Raw genomic sequence first — 23916 nt, 5'->3', positions numbered from 1 at the left:
CGGCACCTCTGATACCGCCGAGGCAAGTGTGAGCTTTGATTCGCTCGTTTGGCGAATGTGACAGCTTTAAAGTGGTTCAAATATGCTTATTTGTTTACTAAGCGACTGCATGTGAAAAAGTATAACTGACATCCTAAAAGTAAGCAGTTTTCAATAATAACTGGAACGATCCGGCAAACACTGCATAATTGATAATTGAAGAAATAGGAATTTGTTTTTTTTTGTTTGTGGACTCAGCGTGCTCCTTAAAATATTCAGAAAATTTGAAAATTTCCCACATAGAACTGTAATTACCGCCTGAAGTGGGTGTAGTACGCAGTACGCAGAAGATATTGATTTCACGCTTAAGTTTCACCAGCAAAAATCTCTTATTAGCCTTTAGTTTTTTTTTTCGTTGACTGCAAAGATAACAGTTTTTTTTTTCTACCAACTCCTTCACCCGTGGCTCAGTGGTTAGCGTATTCCACTACTTCACCCAGATTAGAGAGATTGAATTCAGCCTGCAGTGACCGCATCTCGATGGAGGTGAAGCGCAAAAGACGTCCAGGTGCTACGCGATGTACATGTTAAAGTGCATGTTAAAGTATGTGTCATGTTTGCACAATCGATATTGTCAATTTTTACTTCGAAAAAAAAAAACAGGGGGCTCAGCAGTATTTGCCCTAAAAATTTCTCGCTGGCCCCACTACCCACCCTCTTGTTTTTATGCCATAATCCGCCGCAAACTGCCGCGGCAGAATATCGTCCCAGGCAGAACTGCACAGAATTTCGCTGACACGAGCGTTCCCATTTTATGAAACCAAATTGCGCTTGCATAATTGCAGCGAAAGGTAAAAGCAACAACTAATTCATATTACCTGCTTAAAATGAAAAGGACATTCGAAACGACAGCCGAAGCAAAACCTCTCAATGCGGCTATCTCACCGGATACGTTGCATGTAAAACATGCTTCACTCATTCTGTAAGGGCCGCTCTAAAGTTGAAACAAATCTCTGCGTCACTGTAGACTGGTACACCACTACGGAAAAGCACGAGCCGCAGTGGTAACCGATTACTATACCACGTTAACCGGAAAACAATGCCTATAGCATAAAAACTGTGCTTGTCACGTGACTCTAAAGCAGTTAACCCTTTATAAAGGATTATAAAGCATTGTAAAGCAGTCTTGTGTCAAGGCGCGCAGCTGGAACACGCAACAAAGCTGACCAGACGCATCTTATTGTGTGCATGGGGTGTTAAAAGGGGAGGAGGGGTGAATAAAGGAAGAATAAAAGAAAATTAAAAAAGAAAGGAAAATGAATAAATAAACTAAAGATAGCCAAACAACCAAGCAGAGAATGAAAGCTTAGTGTTAACAGTGTCCGAGGAAATTAATTGTACCAAAGCGCTCAGTAAGCAACCGGCTACATTTCGGTCCGCCCATTAGCACCGCACGAGCTTAACAGTGAATTTAGCTGCACTAGACGCCCGCACTGGGCAGCCACCGGTAGCCATCCGCAGCACAGAAATGCTCTGGCCTAAATAAAACTGCCGGCCTGCATGAAAACATTCCGGTGGCACTTATTGGCTTAGCGGCGGATACCAAGACGCGGCTGATCTCTATCGAAGCACTCCAATTAGTCCGAAGGAGACCAAAGTCGAACAGTGCTCAGGCTTTCCCAGGAGACTCACCAGCATAGCATGCGCTGTGGGACTTCTTGATTACCTGTCGAGAATACTCTGTGTTCAGCTCTGCTAGTTGTATGCAGCAATGTGGATGTAGGAAAAGAGCTGGAAGTTTGTTTAACGAGGACTGTGGGAAAACGTTCAATCTGCTTTTCACGTGTAGATGTGAGAGTGGCGTTGACGGGAGGAAACTAATTCACGAAACACTTGTGCTATCCTATGGGCAGTAGTGGTCGTAAGCAAGACTACATATGCATGCTGTGTAACTGTTGTTATTTCGCTGTTAATAAAAGCGAACAATGAGAAAGAGAACAATGAGTACGTCGTGAAGTTTCAAAGTGTAATAATGTTTTTTTTTAAATTTCATTCAATTGCTTTGTTTTTCGAAAGAAGGCAGAGTGCGAAAATTGGAAGACATGGCATAACCGCTACTGAAATGCCGGTTATATCGACGCAGACCAGTTCTAATAAATAGTGCTTGCAGAACTTTTCTTGCTGAGTACTGGTTTAAAAAATACGCATGGAAGTGTTTTCTCGTCACTTGCTAAAGCTCTTGCTTCCGCAAGTTCCGCAATTAAAATGCTGAGGAAGTCAAGGCTTCTGGTGCAATAACACTTCGCTCGCAGTAAGCCGCGGCAGTTCCCGTCAATATACATTACAAATCACTGCCGAAGGCTGCGTATAATGAATACAAAATTCATAAAAAAACAAAACCAGCAAAAAGCGCTTTTCACACTGAACATACTTGCACTCAACTTAACATTCACCCGTCATAGTCGATTACGTGCATTCGTACGAATAGCGGCAATTAGGCATAAAAGCGTGGTAATTGGCTCAACGTCATTTTCGCGCACCGCACAACGGACCTAACCTTAGAAACTTCCACAAAAGTATAGAGTTAAATCAGATTTTTCAGAAAAATAGAGACCATTCCCGAGATTGAGATTTCCCGGGTAAGCTGGAAAAGACGGGGAAAGTATAAAGATATTCATACCTAGGCACTTTCCGGATACAAGTCTAAAAAAAAACAAAAGGGTAAAGGGAGAAGGGTGGGGATTGGGAGGATGTAATAGTTTAAGGAAGAAATGCGATGGAGGTAGAAACAAGCAACCGGAAAAAAGCCATCTCGGAACTGCGTCTCTTCCGCTACCCCGACGTATCGCATTTCTCGAAGACAAAACGCGAAGTCACGGATACAAGCGGCAAAGAAAGGGGCTGTATCCGGTACGGGAAGCGGAAATATAAGAGGCCACTCTGCCCGCTTTCATCTCGGAAATCAGAAGCAGCACTGGTTCAAGTATAAGGCAAAAATATATAACTAAAAGAAGAAGACTGCGACAACGAATGATGGAGAATAAAACGAAACAACTGCAACGAATTAGGAGGTACGATTGCGACCTGTGTGCACATAAAAAAAAGAAGGAAAGCATGGGAAGAATGATTTGGTGCAAATGAAAGACTAAGCGCGAAGACACTCTTGGCTCCCGCTTACAACCTTCGGTCTTTCCGTAAGCCGAGAACCTGAACTCATTTCGAACCACGGTCGTGACGTCAGTAACGTGGCCAATAAGGCTGCCGGCGAATCCGTGCTCCGTGCGAATTGCTTCTCCGCTCCCCCCCCCCCCCCCTCTTTCTCCCGGCATCCCTCGCCCAATCAGGAGTTGTGGTACACGGAAGGCGCATTAGGTTTCTAATCGTCTCGCGGTTGCTCGCGTAGAAGACCGATGTGGACTTGCCGTTCGCGGTTCGGGTGGCCACGTGCTCGCGAGTACACATACGAGCTTTCTTGTTATCCATAGAGGCTGTGTTTTTTCTTTTCTCAGCTAACAAGAAAGGAAAAGATGATGGACATACTTTTGCGCATGCATTCGGCATTCGTCTGAAAATAATATAAAACAGAGAAGCTTCGAATAAACAGATTCCCTCACTTTGTGCCCTCCATTATAAAAATGGTTTATAGACAGTCTATAAACTTCTTAAAGACTTTATTTCCTTCCTAGAGATATTTATTTTTGTCTATTCACAGTCTATAAACTGTCTATAGACAATAGTCTAATAAAAGTCTATGACCATAAATCTATAGACTGTCAATACACTGTTTATAGCATTTGTATTGCCTATAGACTGCTCTCTAGGATTTGTGTACAGACAGTCTATAGACTTTATAGACAGAAGTCTATGGAAAGTCTATACACTGTCTCAAATTTTTTGTAAGGGCTAGCAGTATTCAGCATGCAGCGCGGGGTTGTGTTGACTGAGGGAGTTTGCGCTGTCTGTGATCATCGAATGGTACACCCTACTAAATCTTTAACTGGCTAGATTTTTGCACCCTTAAGTGCACCTTGTAAAATGCTTCTCTCTGCTAAATCGCTGACATCTTCATGCTGTGATTTGACGCGTGTCTGTTTTTTTAAATTCATATTATGTTTGAGTAGAGCAGTTGCCTGAATGAATCAAAATTATTAGAAATACGTATCGTCTGCAGCCACGAATGCCCAAACAAGCGGAAAATGCCGCAGTGGTTCTGATTCATCTCGCTTCCTCGTCTGCGTAAGCTACCTACCCTCCCATGCTCGACAAAACCAGAGTAAGTGCGACTGCGCCACCACCACCAGAACCAATGCTACGTATACATCTTGTTTTGGCTATTCGCTGTAGCTGCAGACGATGAAATTTACTAATCATTTTGATTTAATCACGCAATTGCTCTACTCAGGCAAAATGTGAAAAAAAAAAGATCGAAACGGCGGGGAAACCATCTGGTTGACTGAGATAATAAAATGAACAGTATAGGTCAGTGGTCCGAAACTATGGGTTTTGACACACACAGCGGTGGCGAAGTGGTTGAGCATCGGCCTCACATGCGGGATGTGCGGGGTTCGATCCCCAGTGCCGCCGGGTACCCACCGATTATACAAACGGTACAAACTTTGCCATGGCTGGTGCCTGCCTTATCAGGGTTTAAATGCTTGGAAAACGGGTCTTTGACCCCACCTTGAGTAATCTAAGATGCCTTGTGCCATGACGCTCTTTGGCCACAGATGCCTTTTCGCTATAAAAATTCATAATCAGCATCATGCACGCACACGTATACACTCAGAGAGAGAGAGAGAGAGAGAAACGAGCATTACTTAAATGGTACCTTGTTATAAGCATTTCAGTCTGATGTCTCAACACGATCTAATCTAGAATTGACGCTTATTCCAAATCCCAGAGCTGAAAAACTTATCTAATTAGTCTCAATAAATTAAAAAAACTTTTCAGGAAAAAAGTATGCTGCAGGCTAGAACACACAACTCTGAGCAGCACCCAGTTTGTTGAACACGCCAAGAACAGCCCGTCTTTTTATCAAATATTTGTTACATTTAACTGGGACGCCTAAAAAAAACGCACACATACAAACTCGTGTTCACCTATTCATTTCTTATTTATAGCGAACGTCCAGATCCCGTAGAGTGTCTGTTACGGGTCCAGATGGACTTATTTTTGGAAATGTGGCGGAGAGTTTGAAGGATGCTTCACTCCCGCCACCGGTTGGCCCGGTATTACACTACCTCCGGGATCGGCCTTGTCTTTAGCGCGTCTTTACTATCCTGTCCTTCTATCCCACCTTTCGACTCTCTTACTATCTGCACGTGGTAACGATTGTGGCTCGGCTGGAGCCAGTGAGCAGGCCTGTGCACTTTCCTTTTCTCTCTTCCTGGCAACAACAGACAGACAGACAGACAGACTTATTTATAGAGACAAAAAAGCTTGTGCAGGCTGAGCGATAGATGTATCTAATATAGTAGCGTACAGAATATTTCCATATTTCACAAGAGAATCTGGAAGCAGAACGGCTGAGAACGGGCCCAAAACGCGAATAATACCACACCTCGAATTATGCTAGAAAACTACGCCTGCTATGTTCGACAGCGATTTCCACAGTACGGAGCTCTTCCTGCTCTTCCTATGCCATACTTTCACACTTCCACCGCTTTTCTTCGTTCCATCACGCAAGGTAAATATAAGGCGTACTAGATGCAGTTACCTAGTTGCCTCGTATTGCCCGCGTGTTTCTTTCGGAAATGGCTCTGGGCAATTTATCGTGTGTCCCAGCTAGGCACGTCCTACGCATTGGATCATCGAAACTTCTCGGCTACCGCGACCACTGGGAGCGTTATGTATTCAAGGCAGCCCCTGCTTCTTTTCTTAATGTGTTATAGGATGTTTAACCGAGTGTACTCATGATGACTTCACGTAAATACATAGAAGCTTCTACAAAAATTAAAGCGGTGTACACAAAGTTCCTGCAATTTTCCCTCGTGCAAAAAAAAAAGAGAAATGCGGCATGGAATATAACATGTGCCGCAATGCGGCGAATAACATGAATACGCCGTGACCGCTGGCTTCGCGCCGGTTTTTTATTTATCTATTCACGTGAGCTGTTCCACTTTGTGGCAGATGGCTTATGCCGGTTGATATGCACAATCTAACATGGGCTCATTGGATGATCGAAACTTCTCGGCTACCTTGACCACTGGGAGCGTTATGTATTCAAGGCAACCCTGCTTCTTTTCTTCATGTGTTATAGGATGTTTAACCGAGTGTACTCATGATGACCTCACGTAAATACATAGAAGCTTCTACAAACATAAACGGTGTACACAAAGTTCCCGCAACTTTCCCTCGTGCAAAAAAAGAGAGATATGCGGCATGGAATATAACCTGTGCCGCAATGCGGCGAACAACATGAACACGCCGTGACCGCTGGCTTCGCGCTGGTTTTTTTATTTATCTATTCACGTGAGCTGTTCCAGTTTGTGGCAGATGGCTTATGCCGGTTGATATGCACAATCTAACTCTAACATGGGATGATTTTTTTTTTTTGTAATTTTGAGCCTTCGCGTTAGAGTTCAGTAATACTACTTACCTTCCTTCACTAATATTTGATGAGTTCCATGAGGCTTTTAGAAAGTAAAATTTTACGCTAGTTGAGTTTAGCACAGACAGCGAATAAAAAGATAGCGTTTGATGAGTAAAACACGAAATGCCAGGAAAAAAAGGAACGACCTTTGCTTTAAGACAAATATCACTTTAATGCTTGACACGGGAAAAAAAAAAGATTCCAGGCGTGCGGACATAACGTATACTATAGCAGCAGCCCAACGACTTAATTTTTATACACGATAGAGTCATTTATTAAACTAGTTGCAGCGGCATATCCCACTTCCGCAGTAACTATCTTGTGAAGCACTCTTTAGTTCTCATAATATGAGTCCCCTAACCAAAACCCAACTACGTTCAACTGCATTTGCTCATGGTTCAAGTAGAAGGCTTGCAGAAGCACTCGCAGCGCTCGAGTGTTATGCGAACGGAATCCCCCTAAACATACGGTTTAACATTTCCCTCAGAGAAAGATTAATAGGGCAGTGTTTTCTCGGCCGCCATATATCAGTTTAGCGCACGCATATCTGAGCGAGCGCTTTCACCTCCAAGAGACAAGGAAAATGAAGAAAAAGATAATGTGAGTTTAATCTTGGAGCGAAATTTTCACGCTCTGGAAGCTCGCGAGGCCATACAGGAGAAAACGCTTCCAGGCGTGCAGGAATGGAAAATAAATGCATAGTTTAAAACAAGTGCTCTTCAACGTTTCAGCCTAATGCAACCTCGAGAGATCCTGCTCATCTCACGCCATTAGCTTTAAAACAATCGTCCATCTCGGCTGATGCTCGCTCAGCCGTCTCTCGCTTCAGGCTGTATGCGGAGTGGACGGTGCTTTTTCTCTTTTTACTTAATCCCTGCTTTGTGCCCGCGGGCTGGTTTTCTAAATGCGATGACTACTTCGGGTGGAGATTTTGTTATAGGACTCTCATGCGTCGTTTATTCCTTCACGAATCTCACAAGTGCTTCATAGCGCTGCGTCATTAAGTTTGATTCCTGAATAGTTTCTTCAAGTGTAGATTTTATGGCTGTCAACATTAGTGAAGGACTTTCCGACAACCGTCTTCTAAATTCTTCGCTCGCGCGAGTTACCGGCCTGTAGTTCTCTGGCTAGCATGCTACGGTGCTTTCGTTAGGATGCATGGACACCACGCCACAGTCTAAATAAACTGAAAGAAAAACTGCCAAAAAAAGGGCGCCTATTCGGTGACACTGCAGCCCATGAAATATCCGCAGTGAAGTGGTAGGTATATGACTTCGAGACGACAGCTTTCTACATGCGCGGTTGCGTTAAGAGTGCGTGAGAACGGCATCCTCTGCACTGCCCTCCTAGCATCCTCTGCACTGCGAGCGAGTTCTGAGGCACATTTTAGAAATTTGCGCCGGTCATAACGCAGTCAAATTCCTGTTATCACCATAAGGATGCCTAGGATCCGGAGGATTCTATGGGTGGTTCGTGAGGAGGGGTTGCGGTTTTGTTTATGCAATGCATTTCTTGAACTCTCTTCTTTGAATGTAATAAAAGAAAAATAAATGCTATGTTTGTTTTTCCTTCGAAATAACACCGTTGAGAGCATCTTCCCCTGTCCCCCCTGTCTTTCTCGGGTCCATCATTTCTAGAGAAGAAGCTTTGCAATAATTTACTTTCTTCAAGGGCCGCAGGCTTGATCCGGAGTGTGGCTCTGAGCGCTTTGCGCCGAATACAGGCTAATTCAGGGTCGCAGTTACGCTCAGAAGATTTCAGATAGCATTAGCGATGCCGGAAAAGCAGAACTGGAAGCACATCAAGCTACTGTCAGAACAGAACACTAAACCAAACCCAAAATGCGTCATAGAGAAATTAAGAAGGCATGGACAATGTATGCAGAGTGCCCCTGTAACTTGTTTGCTCCTGAAGAGGGAAGACAGGGATTATTTCCAAATAGTGTTAGTCCTTGCGGGCTGTTACAGGGTGGGAATGGTACAATAAATCAGTACAACACAGTTCCAGCTCTTTTACAAAGGTTTCAAGTGAACAAGTTTTGTAATCCATAGTATGATACTTTTTACACCGGACTGTTTTCCTTTAAACAATTATGGCTCTCTATACTTATAATTCATTGGCTTCTCCCGTGTGTTCTGTGTTATCACGGATTATTTGTTCACACGACAAATCATCTGTATTTTATCGTTGTCCCTTTTATTGTAACATCCCCATACCTCCGCTGGAATGCAATCTATGTCATCGTGGGTAATGTCATAAAGAAAATAAAAAAAATCACACCGAAATAAGAATGGCTGTATACACCAGAAATCATTATAGTGATGAATGAATGCCTCGCATTTAAGACACCTCAGGCGTCGCCGCACAGCTAACCAAAGAACTGCGTTCGTTGAAAGTTCTGCACCGATCTGGCCACTGAAGCTTCCATAAGGATTGCACAGCGAAAAAAAAAAAGGAACGCCTCACTCACGAAAGAAATTTCGGCGCCAGCAAACATTGCGTTCCGGGGCCGCTTAAGCGCGTGCCTGCACATCAAATTAGCATACATGGGCTTTCTTCTAATCGCCGACTGCGTGCAACGTCGCGAGTTCTATACGCTACCCAGTGATAATCCTTCAGCCCCAATGGGCCGATAGCGCCGCGACGGTCAACTCGCAACTACAATGGGCTCGCGCTTTAATGCGCGCCGACCAACATTGTGCTGTGTCGTTGTTGAAGCAGCTCACTCTCCTCGGTGCGTGTATCGATCCGCCGAGTTCATCAACGAGTCACTGAACGCGCTAGATACGAGCCAAGACGACGCCATAAAAGCCTCACCGTCGATCCTTCTGTGGCGCGCAAGACGCCTCGGGCGAAGCTTTTTTCCCCAACCGCGGCGCGATAGAGAGTGTAGATGGGTCGGAGAATGTCTCCGAGGGAGGTCGTTAAAAGGTCCCCGACGCGGTGAGCGGCATTCATTTACGGCACGAGCGACCGAGGCACAAGGAGCGACCTTGCGGAGAAGCTGGCTGTGATGGAAATAAAGGGAGTCTATATGTATGGGCCGTTGCGTCCCTTCGTCGCGACGTGAAGCTCAAGAAAATAAAACAGGAAGGACGAAAGGGAGAAAACGAGGGAAGAGAGAAATTGAAGGAAGGAGGAAAGAAGGGTACTGTAATGAGGGAGAAGCGGAAAGAGTCATGGACGAAATGAGGAAAATGGGAAGGAAGGAAGGAAGGAAGGAAGGAAGGAAGGAAGGAAGGAAGGAAGGAAGGAAGGAAGGAAGGAAGGAAGGAAGGAAGGAAGGAAGGAAGGATGAGGGGATGGAATGAAAGCAGGAAGAAGGGATGGAAGGAAAGACGCAAGAATTGAAGAAAGGAAGAATAGCACCGAACAAGTAAGGAAGGAATTAAGGAATCATGGTGGAAGGGGAAAGGGGATGGACCAAAGGAGGAAAGGGGATGGACCAAAGGAGGAAGGAGCAATAAGAGAAGGAAGCAGGGATGGCAGGGGAAGAAGGTGGGAGCGGCGGAATCACGAAAAAAGGAGAAAAAAGGAATGACAGAAGGAAGCAAGCAAACAGGGTTGGAAAGAAGGAAAGAAGACGGGAATGAAGAGGAACAAAGCAGAGGAATAAAACAAAAACAAGGAAGCAAAAAGAGAAGGAAGAAGGAAAGGAACCCGAGAAAAGAGGAAGGAGCGGAGGAATCATAACAGAAAGCAAGAAGGAGGGATGGAAGGAAGGAAGGAAGGAAGGAAGGAAGGAAGGAAGGAAGGAAGCAAGGAAGGAAGGAAGGAAGGAAGGAAGGAAGGAAGGAAGGAAGGAAGGAAGGAAGGAAGGAAGGAAGGAAGAGAAGAGAAGAAAGAATGGAAGGCAGCGGAACATTATGAAGGAAAGGTGGCAGGAATGAAAGTAAGGAAAGGAACAAGAAAAGAAGGAAGGAAGGGATTGGAAGAATGATGAAAAAATGAGGAAGAAGGGAAGGCGACAATAAAAGAAGGATCGTATGGAGGCGGAAAATTGTGCCAGAAATCTGAAGACTGCTTTCCGAGATTTCCAAGACAGCTTCTCCTCAAGACGTGTTATCAAATCAAAGGGTCTCGCCCCCGACGACACTCGAATTATTCGTGCTCCCGGCAGGTGCCCCTTTCTGCATTAACTCCAGAAGGTCGCCAGCTGGCTTCAAAATGGCTCAGGGAGGGCTGTCCAAAACGTTCATTAAGTACCGCCCCTTTCTCGCCACTAGCTGTAGATTGTAAATTAAGGGATGAAATACACGGAGAGTTGTCAAGCTCCGAACTTCCTGTGCGGTCTTGAAGGCAGGCGGAAATTATCCGGATATTAAGCAGTCTAAGGTTTACGCTGACAACGCACACATATCCATTTCTTCCAAGAAGGCGAGAGTCTCGGTCCTCTGGAACGTGATCTTTGCATTCGAATAAAAGCTTTGCGAAGAAACTGACTTATTTTTGCAAATGGCAGATTTCGAGGTCATCGCCTGGACTTCGCGTACGCCTGATATTCGTGGCTAGAACCGCACGTGCCTTTACTGACGGGATAAGAAGCAGCAGGAGTCAATAGAAAAATAAAACGGAAAATGTTTTGATAAAACACTCTTTCCAGAAGTCCCCTTTTGTAGCGACAGCTACCTTACGGTAGCATCTCGAGCCTTCAGCGTGGTTGGTCACGTGGTGCGCAGCAGCTGCCGGCGGCGCGGCACCGTGGCTGATAACGTGGTTCGTCACCTGGTTGGTCACGTGACCAGCCACGTGGTGCGGAGTAGCTGCTGCTGCCGGCGGCGCGGCGCGCCGGCGAAACCGAGCTGCCAAAGCTGTGCGCATGCGCCGTGTCAAGTGGGACGAAGATGAAGAAGGAACGCTGAGCGAAACGTAGCGGCGAAAGACTGAATTTGCAATTCTACTCAGAAAGTTCCACTCGGCCAGCTGTACCTATCGCGTCACTCCAGGTTTAACCAGAGCTAGACCACCGCCAATTTTTATTCTTGGGGTTTAATGGATTTGATTCGTCATTAAATGGTCAATGATGGCCGACTGAAATTTGTCTGTATCGATGGACAGACGTGCTCACCAAACTTGACGTAGCGTTTTTCACACTCTTTCACAGAGACAACAGAAACGAAGCAATAGCAAGGCTGTAAAAGAAGACAAATTTGGCGTGCTAGTTTTTTTACTGTTGAGGGCGCACCTCCTTCATACACTCAAAATATCAAGGTGTAAAAAGCGGATTAAGCTGTCTTATAGTGCACTGTTTTACATAAGGAAGTGTGCTAGATGACAGCTTCCTGCCTTTTTACACCCACATAGGCGTATTCGTTTTTAGAGTGCTGAGCATGTCTCACTCCTTCTAATAAGAAAAAAACAGAGACAACGCTAAGAAACGCTCCAAAAGTTCACTGGGGACTTGAGGCAGTCGTTCGGGTGCCTGAACTTTCCACAAACAAGCACATTACAAAAAAACAAACACTGAAGTCGCTCGCAAAAGCGCGCTAGTAGCTTGCCAACAGGCTTACTTGAACGGCGGCGGTGACCCATAAATGGGGTCATTAATCACAGTGTCCTCATCACCCTTCACGCTTTCACTACCTGCGTCCCGCTATGTGCACATTTTAGGATTTTAGGTTTCCCTATATATCCCCCAGATCACTGAATGTCTCGTCCTCGTTCAATCCAAATTCAATTTTTATCATTGCGCACGTTAACAGGAAACTAGAATCGGGAAGGGCAATTAGTAAGATTTAATGAGCATACTTATGACTAATAACATGAAAATTCTGAAATATTGAGTGGTCTGCACGCGCATGCAGGTTTCGAAAGTAGTGTACACACAATAAGTGTATTTTTCTTCTCTTTTTCGCGCAGCTGTGGTCCACTGACGAGTGCGATGTCATCGACTTTGAAACACGTGAATCTAATAAATATAAATATAAGCCGCCGCGACGGCTCCGTGGTTAAGACGCTCAGATGCTGACCCGAAAGACGCGGGTTTGATGCCGGTCATGGCGGTCGCATTTCGATGGAGGCGAAATCCTAGAGGTCCCTGTACTGTGCGGTCGAAATTTCCAGAGCCCTCTGCTACGGCGTCCCTCATAGCCCAAGTAGATTTGGGCCGTTAGACCCTCTTAAGTCAAACTAATAAATATACAGACAGCGTCTGTCTACTGCATAGCACTGTGTATCATAATAATAATAATAATTGGTTTTTGGGGAAAGGAAATGGCGCAGTATCTGTCTCGTATATCGTTGGACACCTGAACCGCGCCGTAAGGGAAGGGATAAAGGAGGGAGTGAAAGAAGAAATGAAGAAAGAGGTGCCGTAGTGGAGGGCTCGGGAATAATTTCGACCACCTGGGGATCTTTAACGTGCACTGACATCGCACAGCACACGGGCGCCTTAGCGTTTTTCCTCCATAAAAACGCAGCCGCCGCGGGCGGGTTAATAATTGGTTTTTGAGGAAAGGAAATGGCGCAGTATCTGTCTCATATATCGTTGGACACCTGAACTGCGCCGTAAGGGAAGGGATAAAGGAGGGAGCGAAAGAAGAAATGAAGAAAGAGGTGCCGTAGTGGAGGGCTCCGGAATAATTTCGACCACCTGGGGATCTTTAACGTGCACAGACATCGCACAGCACACGGGCACCTTAGCGTTTTTCCTCCCTAAAAACGCAGCCGCCGCTGTGGGGTTCTAACCCGGGAACTCCGGATCAGTAGTCCAGCGCCCTAACCACTGAGCCACCGCGGCGGGTCGGGCGGGTTCACCAAAGCAACATTTCACACAGCAAAACGTTTCTATAGCTGAGCGCGTTGATAAGTTCGTATTTTTGAAGTTCTGTGCATCACATGATGTGGGGACTTAGGAAGACGACACGATGATCCCGGACCAAAAATTCAAAAGACACGTTATTACACTTTATGTCGGCATTGCCATAGCATCAGAAGCTGTTGGCATCTTTACGTTGAGCTTCTTATAATTCTTTCATGCTAGTGATTGCGGATGCCTACATGTCTGTCTGCACACAGGCAAAGATCTCTTCGGGTCCACTTTCTGATGGTTAGATGTTTCCCCGAAGGCGTCTGGAGGTGGAGATACGGACGTAATGAAGACACATCCAAACGTATAGTCACTTCCTGTCCTGTGACGTCAGTTCCGGGCCTGGGAGTTATGCGATCTATGACACATATTTTCCCCCCTATGAGGCTTCTGTTGCGGTCGCCTTACAAACATACTTTTTTAAAATCTTCTAAAACGTGCTATTCATAACAAACACTGATTTTCGTTATCTCTTCTCTGGTAATAATTGTCGTCTTCCGTCAGACAAATTCATTTAAAAGTTTCAGTAAAAAAACCTGGAGGCTTAAGATTAAAGCGACGCTCTTATTTTGCATCACCAGTTTCGTTAACTCGACCATCCATGCGACCAAATTGAACTGGATCATCACCAACAAAAACGGAATACATTTGAATATTTCGATGCCAGATTTCAATTGGAAAATCAATGTCCAATCTTCATTGCAATGTTCGGCGTCTGTACCAATCGAACATTAACATCCACAGTTAATTTCAGCGTAAAACAAACCAGGCGAACGATTAATATTATCTGCATTGATATTAGTCATCGCCGACATCGATATTAGACGCAGCCGAAATCGGCCTTTTCAAGCAAGCCCGAATGTCTATGGCGCTACTTTTCCCAGCGAAAAAGCACTGGCGAGCCTATATATGCGATCGGATTCCACAGTGCTGCATGCAAAAATCTAGACAGAGCGCACTCGCAGGAAAACGCGAGGAGACGAGAAAAAAAAGGATAAAGGGGGGAGGGGAGAGAGGGGGGGGGGGCAGAGACAGAGAGGCGAGGGGGGAATGGGAGAACTAGCCCGCTTGGCGGCGGAAATTGCCTCAGCTGGAGATTGATGCCGGCGCCTCGGCGGCGTCTGTGTATGTGTGTTAGTCCGTGGGCGAGTGCGGACACGTCGGAGGAGGCTTTTTTAGGTTCGTTTTCATTGTTTTCTATTTTCAGTCTATTTTCTAGAAGGGCCGCTTGGGGGCGGCTGCATTGCGCAGCGCTCGCTGCCGAGCTGAGCCAAGCCGAGCCGTGTCGAGCCATCTCGAGCCAATGGCGCACTAGGAGCACGACGAGGGGGAGGGGGGGGGGGGACGTGCATGTTCTATCAGCGAGTGTCGACGCTCTCTTCATTTCGGTCGACGCCGCCATTATTTTCGGGCTGTGTGTACTACATCGCTGAGAAGGAGTGTAGCACTGTGCACGTGGATTAACGGATGCGTCTTCTTTTATTTAGCAGCATTCTTTCTTTGTTCCTTTCTTTCTTTCCTTTCTTTGCCCTTTCCAATCTTTCTGTAATTTTTTCATTATTTCCTGAGTTGTGCCCTTCTTTCGGCATTTTTTTCATCTGGTACCTTTTCTTTTTCTTATTTTCTTCCTTTCAATCTACTTGTTTCTCTTCTTTTCTTCCTTGATTCCTTTCTTGATTGCATGCTTCGCGCATTATTTCCCCCCTATTTTTTACTGTCTACGTTCGTTTATTTCTGGTTTTTCAAGTTTCTATTCTACTTCCTTCCATCCTTTTTTTCTTTCTATTTTCCTTACTTCTTGCTTTTCTTCTTCCCTTCTTTAAATATCCCTTGCTTTCAGAGTGCCTTGCTACCTTAGTCATTTCCTTCCGTTTATTTAGTGGGAAAACAGATTTCACCGTGTTAGACGAATACTGCGTGCTACGAAGTGTGCTCTACTGCAGAACACCGCAATAACTTCTTCCAAGTATAATCCTTAACCGCGCACCAAGTTCTGAGCACGGGGGCCAGTTTACACTTAGTCTAGAGCTTAATGCTGCCGTTCAGACCAAGGCCGCGTCCGTAAGTTTTTAATTTCTTGCCATCTATCAATCACCTCTTTCAATTTTCCTTTTTTTTCAACTCCGCTTACTTTTTTTTTATTTCTGCAGGTTATTTTTTTTTACCTTTGCCTTGTTGTTCATTATCTGGTTGCAGTTTATGTGTCTCTTTTCTACATTTCACCCTTGGTGTCGGTGTCAATTTGTCACAGCCTTTCTTACCCTCGTGCGGTAGAATCTTGCAGGGACGTCATCCATTCGGTAATATTGAGCGATTATTTTTGATACGCGCTAAAAAGCTTAAAATCGTGAGCGAAATGGCATCCCAGAGTGCGCCTCACTGATAAGATCAGGCAATTTTCCACTGAAGGCTTCCTGTGGATTTTCGAGTCTTGAAATTGAAAAAAAAAATGATGTGGGTTCTATAGTAATCCTCTGAGAAGCAGTAACTCTGCGGCGAGCATCAAATTTTCCCGCCTGTTTTTTGGTGTTTTTTTTTGCCGTTACTTTGCAGACAATTCTTCGTCCCGAAAAACGGCTTCAAGTTTAGACGACGTGTTGCGCCTTCATAACTCGCCTCCCTTGAGACACATGCCCTTGTTAGAACTGAGCAATGTCGGAGAAAAAAAATTGATTTGATTTGTGAGGGTTTAACGTCCCAAAGTGACTCAGGCTATGAGGGACGCCGTAGTGGAGGGCAGCCGAGCGCCGTAACCACATAAGCCAGCGCGGCGGCGTAAAAAAAAAAAATCCGACAAATTAAAAGTATGCATGCGGCGATTTTTTTTTTGTTATCAACTATACTGTAGCTTTTTAACCTGAAATTTGCTAGTATTTCGTATTTTGAAGCCTAAAATGACCCCAAAATGAAAAGGCGCAAGCGAGGTTTAGGCACCTCGACCTCTTTTGAGTAAGAACATGTCGCCTCAAGAGGGAAAGAAGAAGGTACTCAAAACAAAAAAAAAATTATTTCATTTTGCCGCATGCAGACCGATCAGAGCCATTTCTCATCCAGCGTAATTCATTCAGTTTAAATACGCTATATATCCAGAAATGGGTGCGGGGTTTCGTTTAAAAGAATGTGAAAGAGGCCTTTTTGTTTATGTACGCATTTACACGTCCTTTATTCTAGCGCGTAAGCTTGCACTGTTAAGCATGACGGATGACTGAGCCTTGATGAAAAAAAAATAAATAAAAAAAACGAAGCTGAATACCACCACGATGGGCACTATACTGACGCATGCTGTCCCGATAGCCGAAAGCCCGTAGAAGCTGTGGAGATTGCTTTGTAGTTTTTCCGAGCATATCAAGAAGAAATATGATCGCTAAGATCAATATGGGGATACCCGAAACCCAGTGCAAGGGATACGCTTGCATTGTTGCTAACCGTAGTGGCATATACTTTCACAGAGGAAAATATGATTTGTGATAGTAATATGGCATTTCCAACATGGCTGTTTTTCTTTGTCCGAAAAAATTTCCTTCAAAATGGCTCCGGCTCTGGGGAAAATAATTTTGCAGTAACATTTTTTCCGAAAACTGTCGCTGAGCGTCGGAAATGGCGGCGCTGCGCGATCGGCGCTAGCATCATGGCTATGTGAAGCCTTTATCTTAGTGTCAAAATATAACAGAATGGGTTTCGCATTAAGCCAAGTTGGCCGTCAGAACTTGGAGTCAGACTCGATATTGACAATTTCTTTCCCTATTGCCATGCGATCTTGACAATGCTACTTTGCTAATTCACTAAGCGCTTCTTTTTCCGTGCTTCTCGCCTATTTTGTTGGTATGCGTAATATCAACAACGAGGTTAGGGAGTTTTTGATGCTTTAGTCAGTGCAAAAACTCTCGGAAAACGTTACATTTTAAAAACCGCGCAGCTCTTACCTTCCGCTTTGTTTTGCGTTTTTCCAGTGTCGTCCAGATGAACGGTGCTACGGTACACAAGTGCGTTATACCTTTCTCTTAATCGAGGTCTCGTTTCTTAGTTTTGTGTTACCACTAGTTTGCTTTCTGTCTTGCCTAATTATTCGTTAGAATACAAGACATGGTTGCAAACATGCCCCTCTTTAGTCCCGTATACCCGGTCACGTGACTGAGAAGAGATGATCACGTGATGACTGAAATCAATGGAGTCGACAGTTTTTTCTGTAACGCATTTTCGCCTTACCAGGAAACTGCCGTAAAAACATCCTTTTCAATACATTTTGCCTTTCTTGTGTCCTCTCTCCCGTATCCGCAAAATTTTGTATGTCCGTTCGTCCGTCCGCAAAGATGCATTTGCGCAAATGTGAATCTACCTCTTGTACTGCACCTGATTTTTTCCTGGGATCATGCGCACCGGTGCGGACGCCGACCGACATGAAATGCCCCAACCACCTCGTTACACATAGCGTTGTGAAACGTGGGAATCAGAGGGAGATCACTTCATTAAAGCAGGTCTAAACTTACAAGATAAAATTGGAGAATCCGTGCATTTACAATGGTAGACGGTAGTCTCGAAGAGCTCATGGGCTTCTCTGGAAGCTCAATAAGCGTAACAAGAAGGTACCTACCCATTGCATACAGGAGCAGTCTATACTGCGTTTCGTGCAATAAAAGAACCCAGGAGTATCAAGATTGCACTTACACGTGGGTAATGTAATGAAGAAAATATTTCTGTTTATAGCTTCTTTTCTAAGTTATTGTTCCTGCTTACGGCTGTGAAAAATAAGATAGACACGGAAAAGAGCATAATGCATTTTTTTTTGCAAACGCACTTTTTTTTGTCACTTTGGAAGGAAAAGTACAGGTTCATGATCACGCCTATCTTTCCCTGGTGGAGCTTAACTCCGAATGCTGGACTTCCTTTGTGTTCGGCGATACCTTCCTTTCCCACAACCATTTTCAAAAACAAAACGTATTTCTTTCAATGTCTGCCGCGCGCCAAACACTGAGGCCTCAATCCTACATAAAGCAACGCTTCCTCTCCGCATAACCACCCTCCCCCTACACATTTCACCTTCTGAGTTTTCTTATCGCAAGTGAGTTCTCCGGGAAATGTGTGCACTGAACGTTTGGCTTTGTGAGGAAGAGTGCGTTTCCTAGAATATTCGTTGTTGTTGTTGTTGTTGTCTTCAAGAGGATAACGGCACATACCCACTGCGGGTATCGGCCAAGGCACAGAAGAGGACTGACAGGTGTTCAAAACGTTAAAAAGATTAAACATGAACAAAACAAAACTAAAAAATAAGAATGCAGATTTGTCGATTGAAATTTAAAAAATCAAACACTGCGGGACTGGTAACTGAAAAAGAGAACGGGGGTAACGTGTCGTATTTAGGAAGCTTTGAAAAATTTTGAGATGAATTTTGAACACGAGTAGCCAGAAGATGAAATTGATAAAAATTTTAAAATTGCAGCCATTTCGTCTCTGAACGGAAAGTTTGAATGGCGGAGAGCACATTCCTCTTGCTGCTCCCAAGATAGGAAGCACCAAGAGACAGAGCAACCCTCGCAGACAGACTTAGACCAAGCTGTCGTAGCGGGTGCTCTGGCAGGCGCCTTCGTAAAGAGGAGAGGAGGAAAATTCGTAGTTTCGCAGGAGTTATCAGTGAAACCTTTTTTTTTCTTGGCGTTTTGCATGATCTATTCCGCCCACTGCTATGTGAGCTATTGATTACTTATTTTCAAAAAGCTCAGATGGTCTCCATTTGCGAGCGTCGACTTCGAAAAACACTCCCTTATTGGTGTTTTGTTTACGCCACCCTGCACTGTGCATATCTTGTCTCATATCTCTATTCTCTTCCCTCCGTATTTAATACGTGTGAAAAGACGTCGCAACTTATCGCGCGCTTATCACTGTGGTCTAGTGACCACTGTTCGGGGCAACGCTCCTGAAAGCTCGCCCTTTTCAGAGCCCCTGAAGCATGGGCGCGAAGCAAGCAAGATAACGGAAAGGGGAATGGGAGAACAGCCTGAGTCCATCTATTTTCCCCATAACCGCTGCAGAAATGCCACCTTGTATGCTGCGGCATGCGAGTTCCCTAGAATTACTCTGCTAGGCTGTTGACTCATGGACTACATACGCCTTTGGACAGTTAGCGCTCTCATGGCTAACCGGGCGGAGCCGTTGTTGACTCTTCTTTTCTGTCCGAGAACACTGGAGATTGTTTTCCCACAAAATAAAAAAAAAGGTTCTGCGTTCTCTGGCGTTTAGGTGCTAGAATGGGCTTGAGAATGAGGCCAAGTGTACAAAAAAAAAACGTGGAGTAGGAATACCCTGCTGGAAAAAGTTGTACGATGCAATAACCTCATGCAGGCTTCGTCATACAAAATGTCATACAATTGCTATCATATTCTACGACGTCTTCGTGACAAGTGTATGATTTTGCAAAAGTGAATGACATTTGTATGAGAAACTGTACGAGTTTATTGCATCGCACAACTTATTGCAGCAAGGTAGTGGGCACCGCAGCGATCGAGTTATTGAATGCAAATGGATAGGGCAAGGCCAAAGAGACAGAAAGCTGCATAGGCGACACACCAAACGTGAAAAGATGACATTCTAGTTGAAAACAAGCAAAAATAAATATACTTGGGCGGGAATTCAGCGCAGAGGGAAGATATGCGGCTGTCTTTTTTGCGGACTGGGAAACTTACGGAGGGGACTCTCAGCGTAGGGTAGAAAAAAAATCAGTTTCTTTTTGTACGAGATTAGGAAATTTACTGGTCTGAGAGGGCTGCAGGTAAGTATAGGGCGCGGCTAATGAAATAACTATGGGGAGAGTTTTTATCTTGCAGTGGACATTATCCGGCTGATGCGGATAATAAGGGGCACTATAGGTGGGAAGAAGTAGGGAAGAAGTATTATCACAACGATCTCTTCATCGTTGTAATAATGATGGTAGCGATGGTGACGATTATGACAGGGCTGTTAAGGAGTAGAGTTTTGTGCCGTTTGTACATAGGCAAGATCTATGTTATTTGGATGCGAATATTGAGGTTCATATCCAAGCGTCTGAGTATACAGAATGAGTGCCAGGCATCAATTATAACAATTCACAGGGACTTATAAATATGAGAAAGAAATAGGAATCTACATGGATGAAGTGAAACGCACGTGCCAATTTCGCGTGCACTTAAAGAAAAAAGTAAATTCGCTGCGGACACATCATAATCAAAAAAGAGCACTTCCTCATGTACCCTTCTCTTACGGCGCGGTTCAGGTGTCCAACGATATACGAGACAGATACTGCGCCATTTCCTTTCCCCAAAAGCCAATTATTATTATTATTAGCACCAATAATACAACGCAGCACTTCACGAATGCGAGGCGAGTGCTCTACAACAAGGCAAACGCTCATATAAGTTATTCAGTCAACACTTTATTCATTGTCCTGCATGAATTGACGCGGGGTTTTATTGCATATGCCCAATTATCACATTCGTGCGTGATATTGCCTGTAATCTGAACTGTGGTATTAAAGTCATGCGCTTTTTTATTGACTTTTCAGTAGAATTATACGCCGTAATTCATTCTAAGTAATTATTCAAATGAACACTTGCATTAAATAACTCAACTTAAGTGGCTTAGATTTCAATTTTTCTTGCCATGTGCTCTCAGTTTCTTTTCTACAGTTCTGTCCAGTGCTCGCATGAATGTTCGCACGCATGCTGACAATTTCGTTATAACGTCACCCGATCTTCAAATGATCATTTTGTCATAAATAAATCTTCTTCCAGCGTCTGCAGTTGGTGTGAAAGTTGAAAGATGAGTATAAATTTTCATAAAACTGTCATAATTACATTTTCTAACAGCGACTCTCCTTCGCATTTTTTCTTATTTACTCTTTTAACGACATACTTGTGCAACGGGTGTCAGAATATAGTATCTGTGATTTTTTTTTAGATTGAACTTTTCACCGCCAAAACACGTTGATCACTTTAGTACTAAAGACCTTAAAAAATTAGGATATTCGAAATGAACACTAGCTCTGGCTCAGAAGGGATCTAAGTTACTAAAGTACAAGTTTTTACTACGCTTCCTTTCTATGGAACCGTTTACATGTTAGCAGATAATAACAAGATAGAACCCATCCAAAATATATCGATTTGTTTCATATACCATAAATAACGCCACGTCTTTTCATTCACCTCTCTCCTCGGATCACTGCAGTTAACTACACTGGACACGCACCGGCCTTTCAGATCATTAAAATATATGCCCTGTATCGTCAATCCGCACTTCCGACTCTCAGGTGACAGTTACATCGGTCGCCCTAAGCCAATGATAAGAAGTTATCATAATCTTAATCTCTCACCTTACTTTGCCCACACCAAAGCATTTAAAAACTTTTTTTTTCCGCGTACCGTAGGCCACTGGAATTTATTGCCAGGCCCAGTAGTAGACAAGTTTATGCATGACATTGAAAATATCTCTTGCATGAATCCAAATTTGTTCCATTAAAATTTGCTTTTATTCCTTGTATTTGTTCGTATTCTCCAATGTTTTCTATGTGTACCACTCGTGCATTGGCCCACGGGTGAGGTAAATAAATAAATAAATAATGGGTACCATGCAACAAAACGTTTGCCCAAATCGCACTGGACAGGCATTGAAAAACAGTGTACTACATATGCGCGGTTCACGATTTTCGAACCAGTGTAAGAAGCTCAGGACGTTATGTGTGTCCGCTCCGACAAACAGCGGCGTCTCCAAATACACTCCGCGCAATTCTTGCAGCCTGCAAGAAACTCCATGCATTCACAACGACACCAGCCATCCGCATCGATGGAAACTCCCGAAGCGGAGCCTCCAGCGCGAAAACTGCGCGGAACCAATTTCGGTTTATCGAGGCGCACACTGGCAGGCAATTTTTACGACACCACGTCGCCCACCGTTCCTTCTTTCATTTTCTCTCTCTTTCTTCGTTCGCTCATTCGTTCAATCTTTCTGGCGTTCCTTTCTTTCTCTATTTTCCCTTCTTTCCATGTTTCCTTCTTTCCCTCGTTTTCTTTTTCTTCATTATTATTCCCTCATTCGCTTATTTTCTTCTCTTGACCTTTCTTTACGCCTTTTTATTTTATTTTATTGTACTTTCTTTCATTCTTTTTCACCACACCACTGTTCCCGCGTGCCTAGGGAACCCCGAACTTCAGTGAACCCAGCTACACGAGGCATATATCGACAGATTCCATCGCATCGCCTACGATGCCCCAACGCCGCTATTCTGGAGGACGAGCTTACTCCCCAAGCCCCCCCCCCCCCCCCTCTCACCCAAATGCCTTTCTAATGCTTCGCTTTCAACACTCCCGAGACGTGAAACATCGCTACGGCGCGATTGTAACTCACACCGGCAAGCGTGCGACTACTCCGGCGTCTCCAGCGAGTAGAATGCGTGCTGATAGAAACTTCTGAATTTTTTATAATCCGCTCCTAGCGCCCTCTGCTAGCACACAGCGCGCAGAGATGTTGCTCCGTTTTTCGCGACGGTATGCAACGCCGGAACGGCACTCCAGGGACCAACGCACCGACAAAAAGAAAGCAAAACATTGATGCCCTTGTCTATGCCTAGACAGGCCTTCCGCCAGTCTACGTATACAGCAGGCCCGCTACACTCGCTGAAAGCGAAATTCCGCCGCTGAACGTCGACGACGACAGAGGGCGCTTTTGTTGCTTTGTCTATGCTCTCTTTGTCTATAGGGTGAGCGGGTCTCTGGAGAATAGCCCATATAGTGCCGGCTTGCGACACGTCGCGCTGCAGCCATCAGGCTAATTTTATTAGTGACTCTTTGTGCCTTTGTGTGTCCCCGTGTAGCTAATTGAGCACGAAACAAGCGCGAGGGCTGCTTCACGGCCGTACTTATTCACTTGCCGCTGGTCGTGACAGGTTTTCGCGAATCTGAGTTCCTTGTTTCGTCCCTAATTACGGCATTCGCGGAGAACTTTTCTTTTTTGTTTTACTGCTTGTGCACTTAGACGTTCTGCCGTGGGCGATTTGTGAGTTCACGTGTATGATAGAGCGCGTGCCGATGATGTGGGGGTATGCTTGCATATTTTTTTTTCTAAAAACCACACTTTAACCTTTATTAATTATTCAGAAGTTGCCATTTAACAAGAACCAGGATAAACCAAGCAAAGGAGAAAGCATTTTATTGAAGTTTCCGCAGGCGTCATCCGCTAGGAGTACTCGCTAACGCACTAGTAAGTTCCCCAAACCACATAGCATATTTATAGCATCTTGATACTTGCCCAGCTAAGAGATCAGAAATTTTGGTGTTTTTCTTTCACACGCTTTTCCCGATTCTGGTATTTTCCCGATTTATATGAACAATACCAGACTAGCATTGTTTATTTTTTGTTCATTCTGGCACTGACGACTCACCCGGTACTATAAGTTATGCTTTACACCAATAAAAATGTATAATTAAATTATTCGTGCCCGCTTTATAGGGGTCCCAGTACATGCCTATGACTGTGTAAATTGCATTTTACTGTGCACGCCACCAAGCAACCATAT

General features: G+C 44.5%; 1 protein-coding gene and 1 pseudogene across 3 annotated transcripts in view; one reads left to right on the top strand and one right to left on the bottom strand.

The window, feature by feature from the left end:
* LOC144104178 (glutamate [NMDA] receptor subunit 1-like) overlaps positions 1–23916 on the bottom strand; it is a 119653-nt gene that overhangs the window by 82183 nt on the left and 13554 nt on the right. The gene's annotated exons all lie outside the window — the stretch shown is intronic.
* LOC144105835 (U2 spliceosomal RNA) lies at positions 5082–5241 on the top strand (annotated as a pseudogene).

The sequence above is a fragment of the Amblyomma americanum genome, chromosome 9 (assembly GCF_052857255.1).
Source record: "Amblyomma americanum isolate KBUSLIRL-KWMA chromosome 9, ASM5285725v1, whole genome shotgun sequence".
Taxonomy (NCBI): Eukaryota; Metazoa; Arthropoda; class Arachnida; order Ixodida; family Ixodidae; genus Amblyomma; species Amblyomma americanum.
This window is presented reverse-complemented; position numbering and strand designations above follow the sequence as displayed.